General features: G+C 38.4%; 1 long non-coding RNA gene across 1 annotated transcript in view; it reads left to right on the forward strand.

Moving 5' to 3' along the window:
- The window catches only part of LOC120224031, a 293362-nt gene that overhangs the window by 261038 nt on the left and 16488 nt on the right, over positions 1–15836 (forward strand). The window contains exon 4 of the long non-coding RNA XR_005526449.1: positions 6994–7087. This is a non-coding gene — a long non-coding RNA (uncharacterized LOC120224031). The remainder of the gene's footprint in view (positions 1–6993; positions 7088–15836) is intronic.

Below are 15836 nucleotides of genomic sequence, written 5' to 3' on the forward strand. Positions count from 1 at the left end.
AGAACATGATGACAGTATACATGATGTTGCACAATGGGAAGTATATGGCAGGCATATCTTGGCCACCTGTCCCTTATGAAGATCAAGATTCATCATTTCACCTTATGGCAGCTATTGTTAGCCATCCTTCTCTCTTCCTCCTGTTGGTTGTATATCCAGCCATCCAGGGTCTCCTAACCTTGGGCTGCTACTGTTTGTGTTTCTCGCCCTTGCTATTTTCACTTTATATAGGCTGTTTCTGTCCCTTTTCAAACTTGTAAAAATAGTGCTCCTAATAAGAATTGAAAATCCAATGCTTGACTTCTTAAATATAAAGCTTCCTCTTTCCCTGGACTAACACACAAAAGAATGGGGGATGGGGGAGGAATAAAGGAAGTAGGAAAGAAACAATTCATTTATCTCTTAAAGTTTGCAAAGTACTTTTTGAAAATGAGAATTCTTTGTATTTTTAAAATCCTCTCCACCCATTAGCCTCAACACTACATTGCTGCTATACTTACACCTCGCTCGTTATGTATTTACTTTTTATATAACTAAGCAGCACCCTGTCATAAATGAAATATTCATGCAAAAAAAACTGCTCAAAATGAATTTATAAAAAGAACATATAAAAACTACCATCTGCTCCCAGTCCTAGCAAGCCCTTAGATACCCAAGTGTAAGCCCTATGATTCCACAGAGAGGTAAAGCAATGTATCTGTGATGTATTCCTGAAAGCCAAAAACTTCAGACTTTGTATTTAGATGGATCTATGAGCTCTGGCCATAAAAATGCTTAGATCAACATTGATGGACTCAGATATTGCACATAATGAATTCACGTGCTAGCATATTGTAATGGGTAGTCATACCCGGTCATGTTGTGCTGAAATGAGCTGAAACTCTTCTGGGAAGTTGTGAAAGCATTTCGTAGTCAATTGATACTGTAGTGCTTTATAATATGCCTTCCTTAAAAAAAAAAAAAAAAGTTGTCCAGACAATCCAGGACTCCAAGCTGAAGTGTGGGTACTTGGATACTTTATTTTTTTAATTCGACTAGAGATACTTCTGATATACTCAGGGCATTTTACTGCTCACACTTGGAATATCACCATTACTATACATAATAAGATGCATGATTTTCTCAATAGTTTAATTTCTCCAAAATGGTAAGTTGCATCTTTATAAATTCTATGCACTTTCCTATATAACATATTCTCACTTTCCTCAATGTTCACTGCTACCCACTCTGAACTCTGCGTATGGAATTTTCATGTGTTCTTCCCCTGAGTTATTAAGAATTGAGTTTGCCAGGAAGTGACCAAAAAGAAAAATAACAGTTCCATAAATAAGTAAAGAGTTTATTTTTCTCCCCTATGAAAGATACCCAGAGATATGCAGTCTAGAACTAACATAGTGGTTCCAGGATCATCAGAAAACCAGACCCCTTTTTCCTGCTTGCCCCACCACCTTCAGTGTCGACTAACAGTTGAAGATGATTTCTCCAGTTCTAGTCATTCCATTGCACTCCAGAAAGCAAGAAGTTCCGCCATCTCCTTTCTTAATAAGACTTCCAGGAAGTACCACACATTGTGAAAATACTTCGTTGACCGGAACTTAATCACCATGCCAAATTTTGCTACAAATTACTCTAGGGAACATAGACTTTTAGGTTGACACTTTGCCACCCCAAATAAATTGAGTTTGAGATAGTAAGGAGGAGGGGGAGAATAGATGTTGTAATAGGACATTCACAGCCTGTGCTTCACTTCACTAGATCACATCATAACTTACTGTTACATACCCTTTTCAGGTTTAGATTTTGAATTGTTCTAATTAGTTGAATAATCCAGCTCTTCTTCATTCAACAACCAAATTATAAATAAAATAAAGGTAACAATAGAGAAGAGTTCTGGGGTACTTCAATAAAGCCCTTGGCTCTTTGTTACACTTTGCTTTCGTTTAAAGGAAGTTCTGAGAATGCCTGACTCAAATAACTGACCACACTTGATTACCTAAATGAATATAGAATCAGGTCTATAATTCTATGGCCAAGACTCTTAGTGCTTTGTTCATCGGAATAATCATATATTTTATAAACCAAACCAGAAACACTTTTGAGAGTGCAAAGGAGGAGGTTATTAATAATTATATTGGAACATCAAGGGTAAATCAGGGCTGTCCAGAGCAACCTGGGGTTTATGGCCACCCAACTCATCCTCCTTACTGGATTTTTCCAAATTGCAGAGCTCATGTAGATGTCAGTTGACTATTATTAATTTATTAACCATTTCTCACTAGAACTGTGTTAGGATATGAAGAAAGCATGGCAGATTTGTACTATTATCCTACAAACCATGTCTGTCAATTGGATATACAAGGGGAGAAACTCTAGTTCAAGGGTCCAGATTAACTGAAAAGTAACATTAATGAACTATTTCTAGCCATTCATGCTACAGTAGAGCCAAAATTATTCCAGGAAATAGGTATGAGTGATACACATCTACTCCTAGTACTCAGAATCTAGTTATAAGGAATCCTTCTTAGGATCTCTGACTTTATGGTATTTTTATCCATCATTCTGAATAGTTTGTCACTTTACTCTGTAACCTGTGACAGTTGACAGCTGTCATTTGGAAGAATTTGCTCTGGCTAAAGGCCAACAACCATAAAGAACAAGGCTGAGTGAGAGCCCCAGCTGACAAACTGCTCTGGCTTTCTTCACGGGGCACTAACATGTTATTATTTTTGAGAATCACCTTTGCCTATGACAGAACCTAACACCGGATCCTATATTTTTCATCATTCAATATATTTTTGCATAATATTTTCTGAAGCATATTTCTATCTGGAAAAGGTTACTATGTATTACATTGTACTGTATTGATCAGAAGCTTCCAAAGATGCTTAATGCTCAGCTAAGGAGAAACAAAGGCACTAAGAGAACTTGGATTAGTAATAATTATTAGAAATATTCCTAAACATCTACAGTCTACATTACACATTCTTCATTGCTTTCTGAAGTCTTCTTTCCCTAAGTGACCTTATAAGAAGCAGTGTTAACATGCCGGTTCAAAACATGGATTTTTGAGTCAGACTTCCTAACTTAAAATCCCTGCTCTGCCACTTCCTAACTGAGTTACTCTGAGCATATCAACTATCTTTAAAATGAGGATAATATTAGTAATTACCTCATGGTTGCTTGAATATTTATTGAGTTAATATGTTTAAAGTGCTTAGAGTAGTGCCTGGCATACAGTAAGAGCTTTTTAAGTGTTTGCTATTTACAACCTATAGATGGACACAAGATATAAAACTTGTCTCTGTATATAGATCCAATCAAACTCAAGGAGTTGAAAACCAAACTCTTCTTCTATAAAAAGTTGTGCCTTTTCATGGCAACCTGATGTTTGTGAAGCATGTCACCTCTATCCCCCTGGCCTCTAAATATTATCCTACGTTCTTTGTCCCTTTCTCTCCTCCCTCACATTGAGAAGTAGTCAAATCTTCTTCCAAAATTCATTCCCTTCTTTCTCTTTCCACTGTTACTAGCCTAATTTAGGCTCTCTTTACTCCTTGCCCAAACAAGTCCAGTAGTTTTCCTAACTTCTTGTACCTTCAGGCTACTCCATTCCAAACCAGTTTTGTATGGTTCATAGAACATTCATGTTAAAATCCTACTGTGGATCCTCCTTCCCCAAAATAATCTCTAACCTACCCGTCACAGCATTTAACATTTTTATAAGGTTCCAGCCTTTCTGCCTTTCTCCTTGGAGGTTCTTGACTTGTACATTTGTAATAGCGCATTACACTGCACTCTCTAACTCATAGTTTCTAATTAATACTTCAATGTCTTAATCTATGTGTCCTTCATATTTGTACTTCCTAGTAAAGTCCCTCCTCTTTACTGTACTTTACATTTTACTACATACCAGGCACTCCAGGATCACTGAATATTACTGTGTAATTTCTGCAGAAGTTTAAAGCGTGGGTCTATGCAAGCTAAAATCTAGTTGAACTCTGCCTGTCAAGCCATGTGACACTGTGTTACTGTAAAGAGGAGAGCCTATCAGAAGGGGTTGCCTCATTCTTTCACTCCCTCCAGTAGGCAAGCTATGCATCCTCTAATTCATACACAGGTACAGTTTAGGGTAAGACAGGCTACAGTAGCAAAAAGATTCAAGACTCTATAATGGCTCAAATATGAATGAAGTTTATCTCTTACATAATATTCCAAAGAGGGTGTCTTGGCTGGCAGGCAGCTCTCATGGTGATTCAGGGATGGATTTGCAGTGTGGCTAAGAGAGGATGTCTTCTATAGAGGCATGAGCAACCACAGCAGGTTTAAAGAACTGCAGATGGTTTTGTCTGGCTAGTGCATTGGAAACATGAGGCAGTATGGCAGAAGATGAGGCTAGCAAGATAGGCAGAGCTCAGAATGTGAATTTATCAGTCCTGTGAAGCATCAGACTTGGTCCTTCAAGTGATAGGAAGTCACTGGAGTTTGTTACTGTAATTGTCTTTATTATTTGGGGGGGATGGTTAATACTTGACAGAAATGTTAGAAAATCAGCACTGCCAGTAGTATGCGAGTTGAGTTGATTTGGATTGCTGTGAACAGAAAGTCAGGATCACCAACAAGGCAAATCTAACACTCCAGAAAAAATGTTAAGAGCTCAAAGTAGGGCAGTGGCAGTGGTGAGGGAGTGGTGAGGGAGTGGGAGGGAGAGGAAAAAGAGCAATTTAGGAAGCAGGTCAGAGGAGGCTTGGTGATTATTTAAATTCAAGGGATTAGAAAGAAAAGAATTGAGCATGCCCCAGCTTTCTGGCTGAAGTGAGGTCTGTGCCTACAAAAATCAAAACTTATGCATTTCTCTTTATTATCGACTTTATTTTATTCTGATCACTAGTGAACAAACTGAATGACAATAAATGCCCTTTCTACTAATCTTCCAAAGGCCATGCAGTCAGACCTTTCAAGGTGGACTATAAGAATCCATCATACTCTCGGGGCGCCTGGGTGGCTTAGTCGGTTAAGCGTCCGACTTTCGCTTAGGTCATGATCTCGCGGTTCGTGGGTTCGAGCCCCGCGTCGGGCCCTGTGCTGACTGCCAGCTCGGAGCCTGGAGCCTGGAGCCTGTTTCAGTCTGTGACTCCTTCTCTCTCTGACCCTCCCCTGCTCACGCTCTCTCTCTCTCTCTCTCTCTCTCTCCTAGAAATAAATAAAACATTAAAAAAAAATTTAAAAAAAAAAAAAAGAATCCATCATACTCTCATAATAAACTCTCCAGGATCCTTATTGGTTAAATAGAAAAGTAACGTGCAAAAACTGGCTGTAACTTTTCAACGATGGTTGCCTGACTCAAACATCACCAAAGAATACCTACTGGTGGCTCAAAATAGAATTAGCTTTGCCTGTTCTGAAGATGCTATTCATTATTCATTGTCTTTGTTTTAAAAAGAATTGGAATGTGAAAAATCTGCAGTCCTCAATAAAAATCAGCATATATTAGAAGATACTTGCTCCTTATGGCTGCTGAATATTATAAAGTTAGAAGCAATCACAGGGAGTTGCATTTACTGATCTATTTTCCCAGCAATATGGAAAAGGCACATTGGCCCCTTAGATCCATCCCCCAAGAATGAAAGGAACTGGAAATGATTTGACTCTTCACTGAGTCTTCACTGCCATATGAGCCTGGCTGAAGATGGCACTCTCAGTTGAACTGGCACAGCTCTGCAGCATTGGAATGATATTTCTTGACAGGGTTGGATGGCATATGTAGTTTTGTATATTGTTCTGGTGCTTCTTAAATCAAGCTGCCCAATTTAAGCCAAACAAATGTTCTATGCTCCACTGTCCCTTCAAATCAACCAGTCCTTTGCTTGGTCAAATCATACCCCACTGACTGTGCTCTGCAAATTTTCCATGGTGCTGAAAGAAGACTTTCATTAAAATAGACATTTATAAAATAATACATTCAAGTACACTTTCAATATTTTTATTTAATTATATTATTCCTATAGTAGTTAACTATTTAAATTTTTTACTGAGTAGATGAGTGAACTTTATAAATCTGTATAAGTGACTATAATTGAAAACAAAAATGGTTCTCAAATCAGTTTCTAGACTGCTTTATATACTGAAAACAATTTACCTGCATTTGTTTCATTTAATCAAAGAATGTCTAAGTTATCACTGTAACTTTTGTGCAAGAGAGGAGACTAACTTGATACACTGAGTGTTGGGCATTTCCTCCAACATGATGAGTAGGCAAGTCTTCAAACTACTGTTGGTTTGTTCTTTACCATAATCAGATTTGACACATTTAAACACAGTTTTGGATAATTTTGTCTTAAATTTTAGACTTGTATTTGAACTCATAAGGGTGACCCACCATTATCACTATTGATCTAGATCATTTCTAAGATTTTCTACCAATCATTCAAATGCAAGATCTTAGTCATGCCCTGTTTCTCCTGTATTCCTGGATGTTAGTCCCCAAAGCCTGCCAGGAAAAATTTTGGCAAAACTGGACTCACAACTGATGATTCCTAGTGTGTTGCACCACAGGGAAAATAGCTCCATTTTGAAAATGGCATGGAGTAACTTGTGTAAGTCATTGGCATCTCACAAATCATACCCACTGGGTCGCATCTAAGGTTACCTGAAGCTATGCAGGAAGGCAACTCACATAATATATAGACTATCTGGGCCTATAAAAAGTTCTAATTGATAATCTAAATGTCTTTAGAGTTCCATAGTGGGAAAGAGAAAAGGTATGATCAAAGAATTAAAACTTAACGACATGGTTAAAGTTGGTGTTATGTGTGTCCTGAATGTGCCCATCTTCACATATTCATATGTTGAAATCATAACCCGAGTGGGGATAGCATTAGGAAGTAGAGCCTTTGGGAGGTGATGAAGTCATTGGGTAGAGCCCCCATGAATGGGATTAGTGCCCTGATAAAAAGAGACCCCATAGAACCTTCTCACTGCTTCTTCCATGTGCAGACACAGTGAGAAGATGGGCATCTGTGAAGTAAGAAGAAGGCTCTCATCTAATACCAAATGTGTCCATGGCTTGGACTTCTGAGCCTCCAGAACTGTGAGTAATAAATTTTGTTGTTTAAGTCACCCAACCTATGGTATTTTTGTTATAGGAGTCCAAACAGATTGACAGTTGGTGTTAAAGCGGAATACCCCTAGGGAAAAGACTACGTGGATTCGCATGTTCCCATTCCCATTTATCTTCCCTCAACATTTTGAGAGGTTTATATTATAAAGTGGACACCCCAGACTTCAAAGCTTTTCCCTACTTTATATTTCCTGGTGGGGACCCACCCCAGCTGCATGTTCAAAATCTCTCCTTTGGCAAGTGCTCAGCACATCTCTGTCGAGTAAGAGGATAGAATATGCCTATGGGCCATTTACATTAGCAGAGCTCTCTATTCATTTACCATAATGTGTGTTGCTGCTTTCTGGCCTCCAGCAGTTTGCTTCAGGTAATTCTTGATGTCACTTCCTATCTTAAGGTTTTTCTTTGAGCTCTGACCTATGCACTCTTTGGAGAACATAGAATTGCTCCATCCTGTTTTAATATGATAGCTCTTTCTAGCCTCTTAGAAAACTAGGAGAAGTGGAGGAATATATCCTCCATTTCTGGTCACTTTGGAAACAGATGAAAATTCTTTAGTCATTGGATCGGCCTATTTTGCCTCAGATGAATCTTGGGTCTGATAAATAAGACTTTTACTCATTTTTTAATGTTTAGAGGTTTTTTCCCCTGTGGTCAGTATTATTTAGATTCATTTTCTTCTCCTTATTCTTTTCTTTGCTTTTATTTCTTCTCTGTAGCTCTGCTGTCAGCTCCTGCCAAGTTTCTTTATCATCTGTCTCTATAGCCAACTTAACTTTCTGAGCCAATGGTGTCAAAGCAGAATGCATATGGCTACTGTCAATCTCACATGGTGTAACTTGGAATTAATTTCTGATGCCTACCAGATATTTAAACCACGATCAGAGTAAAACTTGGGTGGCCTTACCATCTCTAAATTAAAGGGCTCTCTCCTTAACCCTCTATTCTCCCGCCTGCTCTTTTAGATCAAATGGAAAACCTCAGAGTCTGCCAGTAAGCACAGCGTGTCTTCTGTCTTTTCCCCAGCCTCTTACCTACCTGTCTTCTAAGCCTTGGGCCCAACCCCCACATTCCAGCCTCACCTGTTCATGGGCTAACACCCTTGCACTTGCTAATCCCTTGCTTCCTTTCTCTTCAAATGACTGTCTGCTCTGGTTCTAACCAGAGGTAAGGCAATCTTCAAACCCAAAAGAAGCTATGTCAGAAAACTCTCTAGCATTTGTTGTATACACTATGACCAACCCTCCTATTTGCTGGGGCTCAACATAAGCTTGGACAGTATCCTCTGGATATTGCCTTCACCCTAGCCAGACACTTGAACCAACTTGGCCAGTGCCTTTTATCTTAGTAAATGTGCCTCTATATAGTTTAAGCTCACTGTCCATCCACCCCAGATGTCTCTGTTTTAATGCCTCAAACCAAAGTTCATGTGGTATCACCACACCCAATCTAGATCCTGTGCATTCTCTCTGAACTCACTTTTCATTAGATACTAGCTGACAACCTGCTTATTTCTTCTTTACTCTTATCCTCTCTTTTAAATGAACCCTCCCAACTTCCCTACCATACAACACACCAGCTCAGTAGAGAACATATTAAAGAAACCTCAATTTCTTTGTTGTTGAATAACTAGTTAACTAGCTCTTTAAAAGAATACACCTGCATCACAATGGCTTTAGAAGTTTTTCCCCCTTTAACTTGTTTACTCAGAACTCAAACTAAAGTAGCATTAATATTTATTAATAATTCACTATTTGCTAGTCACTGGGATCATAATTCAGTACTTATTCAACTTTCACAATGTCCATTGAGGAAGATATCATTTTAACCCCACTTTCTCTGGAAGAGCATTGGACCTGGAAGATTAAAAATATGCCTATGGTCAGCAAGATAAGTGATAGAGAAATGTGAATTCTTGCTCTTATCCTCATACTCAGTATTGCATGCCCTGAAAAAAGTGCTCCTTATCCTTTACAGCCTTTTAAGTCCCACTTAGGTATTAGTTTCCCAGGAGATAATTATTTAACTCATTCATCAAAGATTTTCTGAGCACTTAGTAAGTGCCAATGACTGTACTAAGCCCAGGGGATCTATCAGTTAACTAAAAAGGTAGGATTCACTCAGTTGCACTCAGGTATAAACATATCTCTTCTGATTTAACGAAAACATCTGCCCCAAAAGGAGGTGATCAGTGTCTTGGGGAAGGTTAGGCTCCCCCACAGCAGGCTCCAAGCACAGATGGCCATATTGTCATCCCCTGTGGCTGGGGCTTTCACCATAACTTCTACATTTGGTCATAAATGGGGCATTTTAAGTTAATCTACTGAGACTCTGGAATGTCAGAACCAGAAAGAACAACTGAGGTCACCTGGTTTAACGGCCTTACTTTAAAAATGAAAATAAATAAACAACATGCTGAGAAGTTAACTTTTCAAGATAACATAAATGTGTAGTGAAAAAATCACTTTTTAAATAGTTTTCCTAACTCCCCAGCAAGTGTTTTTACTCATACATCCCATAGTGTCCTAAGGAAAGGATGGGGTATATATGTTGAAGCCAAAATTTCCACGGCTGTAGGCAAAAATCTCCTAACCATGGATCCCCTTCTCAGAACAAAGCTCTTTATTTTAAGCCATTGCCCATAAAGCACTTCCAGAGTTTTTCAATGCAGTATCTATCTAACAATTAGGCAATGGGACATATGTAGATTTATATGACCAGCACATATTATGACTGGTTGTAGCCAGTGATGTATAGACTTAGTACCCATCTCCTGTTTAAAGTGGGATAAGAACCAGACAGCTTACAGAACGCTGTCTCTCCTGTTGAGCCTCCTTATTAATCAGCATCATCACAGATTTCTCTTTTCTAGACCTTCTCATTCATACACGCCTAGGCAGCATTGTTGGGTTTTGCCATTGAGGATATTAGGTTAGCATGAACTCAGTTCCAAATATCCACCACATTCCCCCCATACCAGTTTACCACTTTTGCAATTTATCCTAGTGTTTAGGTGTATAGTCTTCTTGCCTCCCCCACCCCACCCCTGGCTGTGCAGTTTTTTTTCTCCTTCTGATATAATTGCTTTGTGCTATATTTAATGCCTGTACATTAGCATTAATATCCAGCCACACAAGTGAAGATGCCACTGTGCATTACTTCCACCAGGTACAGTAGGGGTTTATTTGGCTAATTCCCTTTGGGGATAGGGAAACAGATGCAAACACACTAAGAAAAGGGCTGAACCTTTTCTCCACAGTATACCAAATACAGATCTTTATAAGATTTTTATGTGCATGATTTTCTTCTTTTGCTTTTTACCTACTTTTTGCCTTTGGTTTTGGCTGGCACACAAAGCAACTTAAAAAAAGGGAGGCTCACAAAATAAATGTTCGCCTGAAAAGAACATGCTCTTAATATAAAAAGAAACACAAAAGATCAACAACATAAATTAGTCTTAGAAGACTTCCAATTGCCTACAACAGTGCCTAGTACATAATGCATGCTCCAAAAATTGTTTAATGAATAAAACCAGATGTAATTTCTTCCCTTCTGGCCAGTCTTCCTTTGGCTGGATAGGAATGTCACCAATGCTAAGAAGGCCAAGACCATGAACCAACGAGAGGGTATTGTCATTGCAGGCTATTTATTGACACAATTTCTTTTTTTCTTCCTTTTTAACTTTTGGTTTGTGAACTCTTCTCTTCCATACTCTCCTCCCCCTCCCCTTCTTCCTTTTTAGCACCAGTCTCTCATTTGCCTTTTTTATTTGTTTAAGCACTCAGACCACAGTTTTTTTGTTGTTGTTGTTGTTTTGGTTTTTTTTGTTTTTTTTTAGGTACAATAAATCACTGCTTTATTAGAACAAAAAACTGATGTATTCAAGGTTTTTTATCCAAGGCAACTTTTTTTTTTACTTGGGCTTAACTTTGTTTTTGTGAGAAAGGGAATCACAAAATGCAATATTTAAGTGGTAAAAATTTTATTTAATGCATCTGCTAAATCTCTAAGATTATAATTTTATTCAGTTAAGGAAATGGGGATGGTCTGTGGGAGAGGAAGAGGATGGCGGCATATGGGAAAAAGCATTAAAATGGGTGAACACACTCCTAAGTATCAGAAAGAGGTGAGAAAGAGAAACAAGCTGACTGTGAGGAACGTGGGCTAGAGACTGAAAAATCTATGGAAGGAAAAAGGTTCAAAAGGAGGGGAGTTCCATGTGGACCTTCAAAGGTCTTTCTGCAGAATTGTTATGGGATGAGCAAGGCAAATGCAGAGGGTGGGGCTCCTCTCTGCCTCACATCCACCAGAAACAGAGGCTGTTCTCTTTTTAAAACCCAGATCCCATCTATGAATCTTACTTCCATCCCCTTGGTCCTTCAGCTGCTTCAGAGAGAAAGCCAGCTGGACCAAGAGGATGCTTCTAGGATGATATCCAAAATCAGAGAACTCTGTGCAGGAGCTGTTCTGCCTGTTATAAACGAGAGCAACTCAGCTGAGGGGATTCACAGCTAATAAAACCCTACCCACTAATACAATGTCTAGCCAGAGTTGATAGTGCACATGTAGATGACACTCAGCCTGTGTCCACTCTAACCGGTCAGCGCCGATGCTTTGTTTATTTTTTATGCATTACTAGCTACCCACGGATAGGAACTGAAAAAAACGAAGTCATTACTCTAGATTGCAGGTGCCTCTAATTCTTTTAAATATAACAATATAAGCAAGTTAGGTTCATTCATTCATCCAACAGATGTTTATTAAGGGTTTATTATTGCCAGGAAATGTGCTACGCAATGGGAAATAAGGTTTAAGATAGAATTGGTGACCTGAACTTGGGGTACTTTATATACCATTCTTAAAGACTATATTTTGTTCTGCTTTTAATAGGTAGCCAATGAAGAGTTTTAAACAGGGGAGCAGTCTGATCAGACTTCTACTCAGATATATCACTTTGCTATCCAGATATAGTTACAGACTAGGTCAAGTGCTGTTGCAATAGTATAGGTAAGAGTGATCATCAGTTTGACCAAACCTGCAACAAAGAAACATGAGAGAGGCTTAAAACTGGAAACAATAGGACATGGGGACATCTTCACTCTTGAGTTAGAGGAGTAAAGGGGGCAGGATGCTTCCCAGGTTCCTGAGTGAAATGTGTGGAATGTGTGGATTGCTTCAGAAGGAAGGATCTAGTCAGGGGGAGAGATGGGTAGAAAGGAAGAGAGGAAGGGGGAGAAGAGCAGAGTGCTGCAGACAGAAATGAGAACCAGGTAGCACTGAGACGAAGGCTGGGGAAGGTAACAGAAGAGGCTGAGAAATTATGAGCAGAGTTAGTTAGAAAGAGAATCTGGGCAGTGCAGGAAGTTCTGAGTGATTCAAAGTGGAGACGAAGAGTGTAGACTTTTTTTATTTTTTTTTAAGACACTGAAATAGGAGACAGCATGATATAGTGGGAAGTGGGTACGGTTTGGAGTCCAACTGATATGAAATTAAAACAGCTGTCACTTACTTGCTACAAGATCTTGTGCAAGTTACTCAATTCTAGATATTTAAAAACCTTATCAAATGGAGACAATATCTTGTACATAAGATTGTCCTGAGTATTAAAGGTTATACTATGTTTAGTGTTTAGCACTATTCTGGAAGGTTCCTTCCCTGCTTCTTTTCTCTAGTTTTACCCTCCTCCAGGCCATCATCTCCTGAGCTCATTTTCCAAAAAGAGGTTAGATGAGACTGGTGCCCTGCTTATCGTCCCTCATGGCAATCCTTTACCTACAGAATAGAAGCCACAAATGGTCCTTTGTGGTCTAATCTCTGCTTCTACTTTTAGCCCATTTCTCATCACTTTGGTACCTCACTCCAGCTATACCATATTTAAAGCATCATCTTTCATATCTTCAAGTCTTTGAATAAATTGCTTCCTCTTCTTAGAGTGTCTCCATCTAGTTATCTGATTTTATATATTTATATATATATATAAATTATATATTATATATTATTTATATATATATAATAAAATCAGTTATATATATATATATATATATATATATATATATATATATATATAACCCTTTTTAAGACTTAAGTTCAAGACACATATCTCTATGGAGATGTCTTAGCCCGATTCCTAGTGTGCACTAACCTCCACCATCTACACATCAAAATCTTTCTACCAGTTTTATTTAAGCAATATTTAACTACTCATTTATGTGTTTAATTTTCTACCACCCGATTAACTGATATGTCCATAGAAGCAAGATGATTTCTCACTGTATCCTCAGTAATTTTAAAAGTAGTTGCCCAATTAATGTCTAATTAATGCCTGATTTTGGCATAAATCCATGGGTTCCAAGGTTAAGCAGGCACTGCCCAAACATTTTAAAACCATATTAACAAAGGATCATTTAGGATAGTACTTTCTTTAGAGTATTGTGGTCATTTTCCAGCCCTACAGTTAGATTAGATTTGAGGTTCACTATATCCTTACTGTAAGGGCAAGATCCAGGCCCCCAAGTCCTACTAACCTAAAGGTTTACTTCCCACCCTAATTTCTGATCCAGAATGGAAGTGATAAGTAGTTTGAGAGAGAGGAGGCACAGTATGGTAGTTAAGAGCACTAGATACTGGAGTGGGACTGTCTGGGTTCAAATTCTTTTCAGTGGTCATTACTAGCTATACGACCATTGACTACTTAAGCTCTCCATTGTTCAGCTTTTTTTATTTATAAAATGGTGATGATAATAGGACACACGTCCTAGAGATGTTAGGAGGACTGGGTGAGTTAATACAAATGAGAAGATTAGAACAATTGTCTGGTCACATAACAGTAAGTCTTAGTTTACTGACTTGTGACTCCTTTTAAGGATATTAATAGCTGACGTTTTATGTATATATATAAACATATATATAAATACATATATACATATATATACACACACATATATATCCATATACCACTTTGTGCATATATAGTTAGTAGGATATAAACCACAGGCCAATAGCATTTAATGAAAGTCCCAAGGGAGATCCAGATCCTGTACTGGCTCTGAAATCAACATGGGCTCCCTATAATCTTTCTGTCTGAGCTCCTTCTCCAGTGATGCCAGTCAACAAATATTCATTAATTACCTACTATGGTTGAGGCACTGTTCTAGGTGTAAGGAGGCAAATCTCTTCTATTCAGAGATATTTAAAAGCCCTCTGGAATCATGGAGATTTCCCATGATTTTTGGCCTTCGAGGATCCTTTAACTAGGACAATGAACAATGTGTTTTTTTTTTCTCCCCTGCCTTTTTTCCCCCTAAAATAGCACTTTTATCAACGTGTGTAGGTACTATGGTGATAGCTACACTATATAAATACAGGAAGAAAGAACAAGAGAGGAGGAGGAGGTAATTAACTCAACTGTATAAGGCTTTCTTTAAGAAGAAGAAAGGCTCTCCATAATTTCATTCCTGTTTCAGAAGAGGCAGAAAGACATCCTTACTGTCAGCGCTAGAATACAATGCTGACTCCAAGACACAGTCCACTCAATTTTTACACCTGACTATGCAAAGCAACCCGCTTTCCCCTCTCTATGTAAATAATCTTTATAAATGGGAAAAATGGAGAACAAGCCTTTTAAACAGTTATCATAAATTAGAATAAATTGCATTAATTCAAAATGTAAAACTAGGAGAGCCAGGAGAACATGCAACATATTTTCTCCAAATAACACTGTGAACAAGCACAAGTGTATACTTTGGGCATATGTATATCTTTCCTCTGACTGACAGCCTGAAGGATAGTCCATGTGATTTTTATGTTGCTGAGGTGGAAACAATCTTTATTTGGATTGAATAGCAGAGTAAACAGGAATGAATAAGAGACACAAAAGTTTACAGTACAGATGGTTTTCCGATTCTTTTTTAAAAATTGTGTGCGTTTTCAATTAAAAGCGCATTTGCCTTTTGTTCTAGTCGACTGTCCCAGAGACTTTTCATGGTTGTAAACCAGAAAAATTAGAGGTGATCAGTAAGTCATGTTCTAGGTTTAATAACGTTACACACACTAAATGCAGCAGCAGTTTGTCTCCTCTACTTTTTAATCTGAAAAGATTAAAGGTTATCTTGTAGTTATGTAAGTCATTAGGGAACTAAAAAATGTTGATAACAAGCTTAGGTAAAAATAAATAAATTAGGGGCACCTGGGTGGCTCAGTCGGTTAAGTGTCCAACTTCAGCTCAGGTCATGATCTCATGGTTCATGGGTTTGAGCCCCACATCGGGCTCTGTGCTGACAGCCAGCTCAGGGCCTGGAGCCAGTTTCTGCTTCTGTATCTCCCTCTCTCTCTGACCCTCCCCTGCTCATGCTGTCTCTCTCTCCCTCTCTCAGAAATAAATAAAAAACATCAAAAATTTTTTTAAAAATAAAATAAACTAAGGAGGATATTCACATACATGTAATTTGTGTGTGTGTGTGTGTGTACATACAGGTACACCCATGTTTATGGGGAGAATGGGTAAAAGATTTAGATGATTCAAGGAAAATATTAAAAGTTGTGCCAAAAGTGGTCTCCAAAGACACAGAATAATTTGATTAAACTATAATAACACCCACCTATAAGCAGCATACCCCTGTGCCCCTAAGAGCCTTCTTCCTAGAAACGGAAGGGTGTTTTGCTTCTCACACAGTCATCTGGCTCTGCCATCGAATGAACTGTCTTGGGTAGCACAACCATC

This window comes from Hyaena hyaena, unplaced genomic scaffold, assembly GCF_003009895.1.
Source record: "Hyaena hyaena isolate Hyena2069 unplaced genomic scaffold, ASM300989v1 scaffold_1094, whole genome shotgun sequence".
Classification (NCBI taxonomy): Eukaryota; Metazoa; Chordata; class Mammalia; order Carnivora; family Hyaenidae; genus Hyaena; species Hyaena hyaena.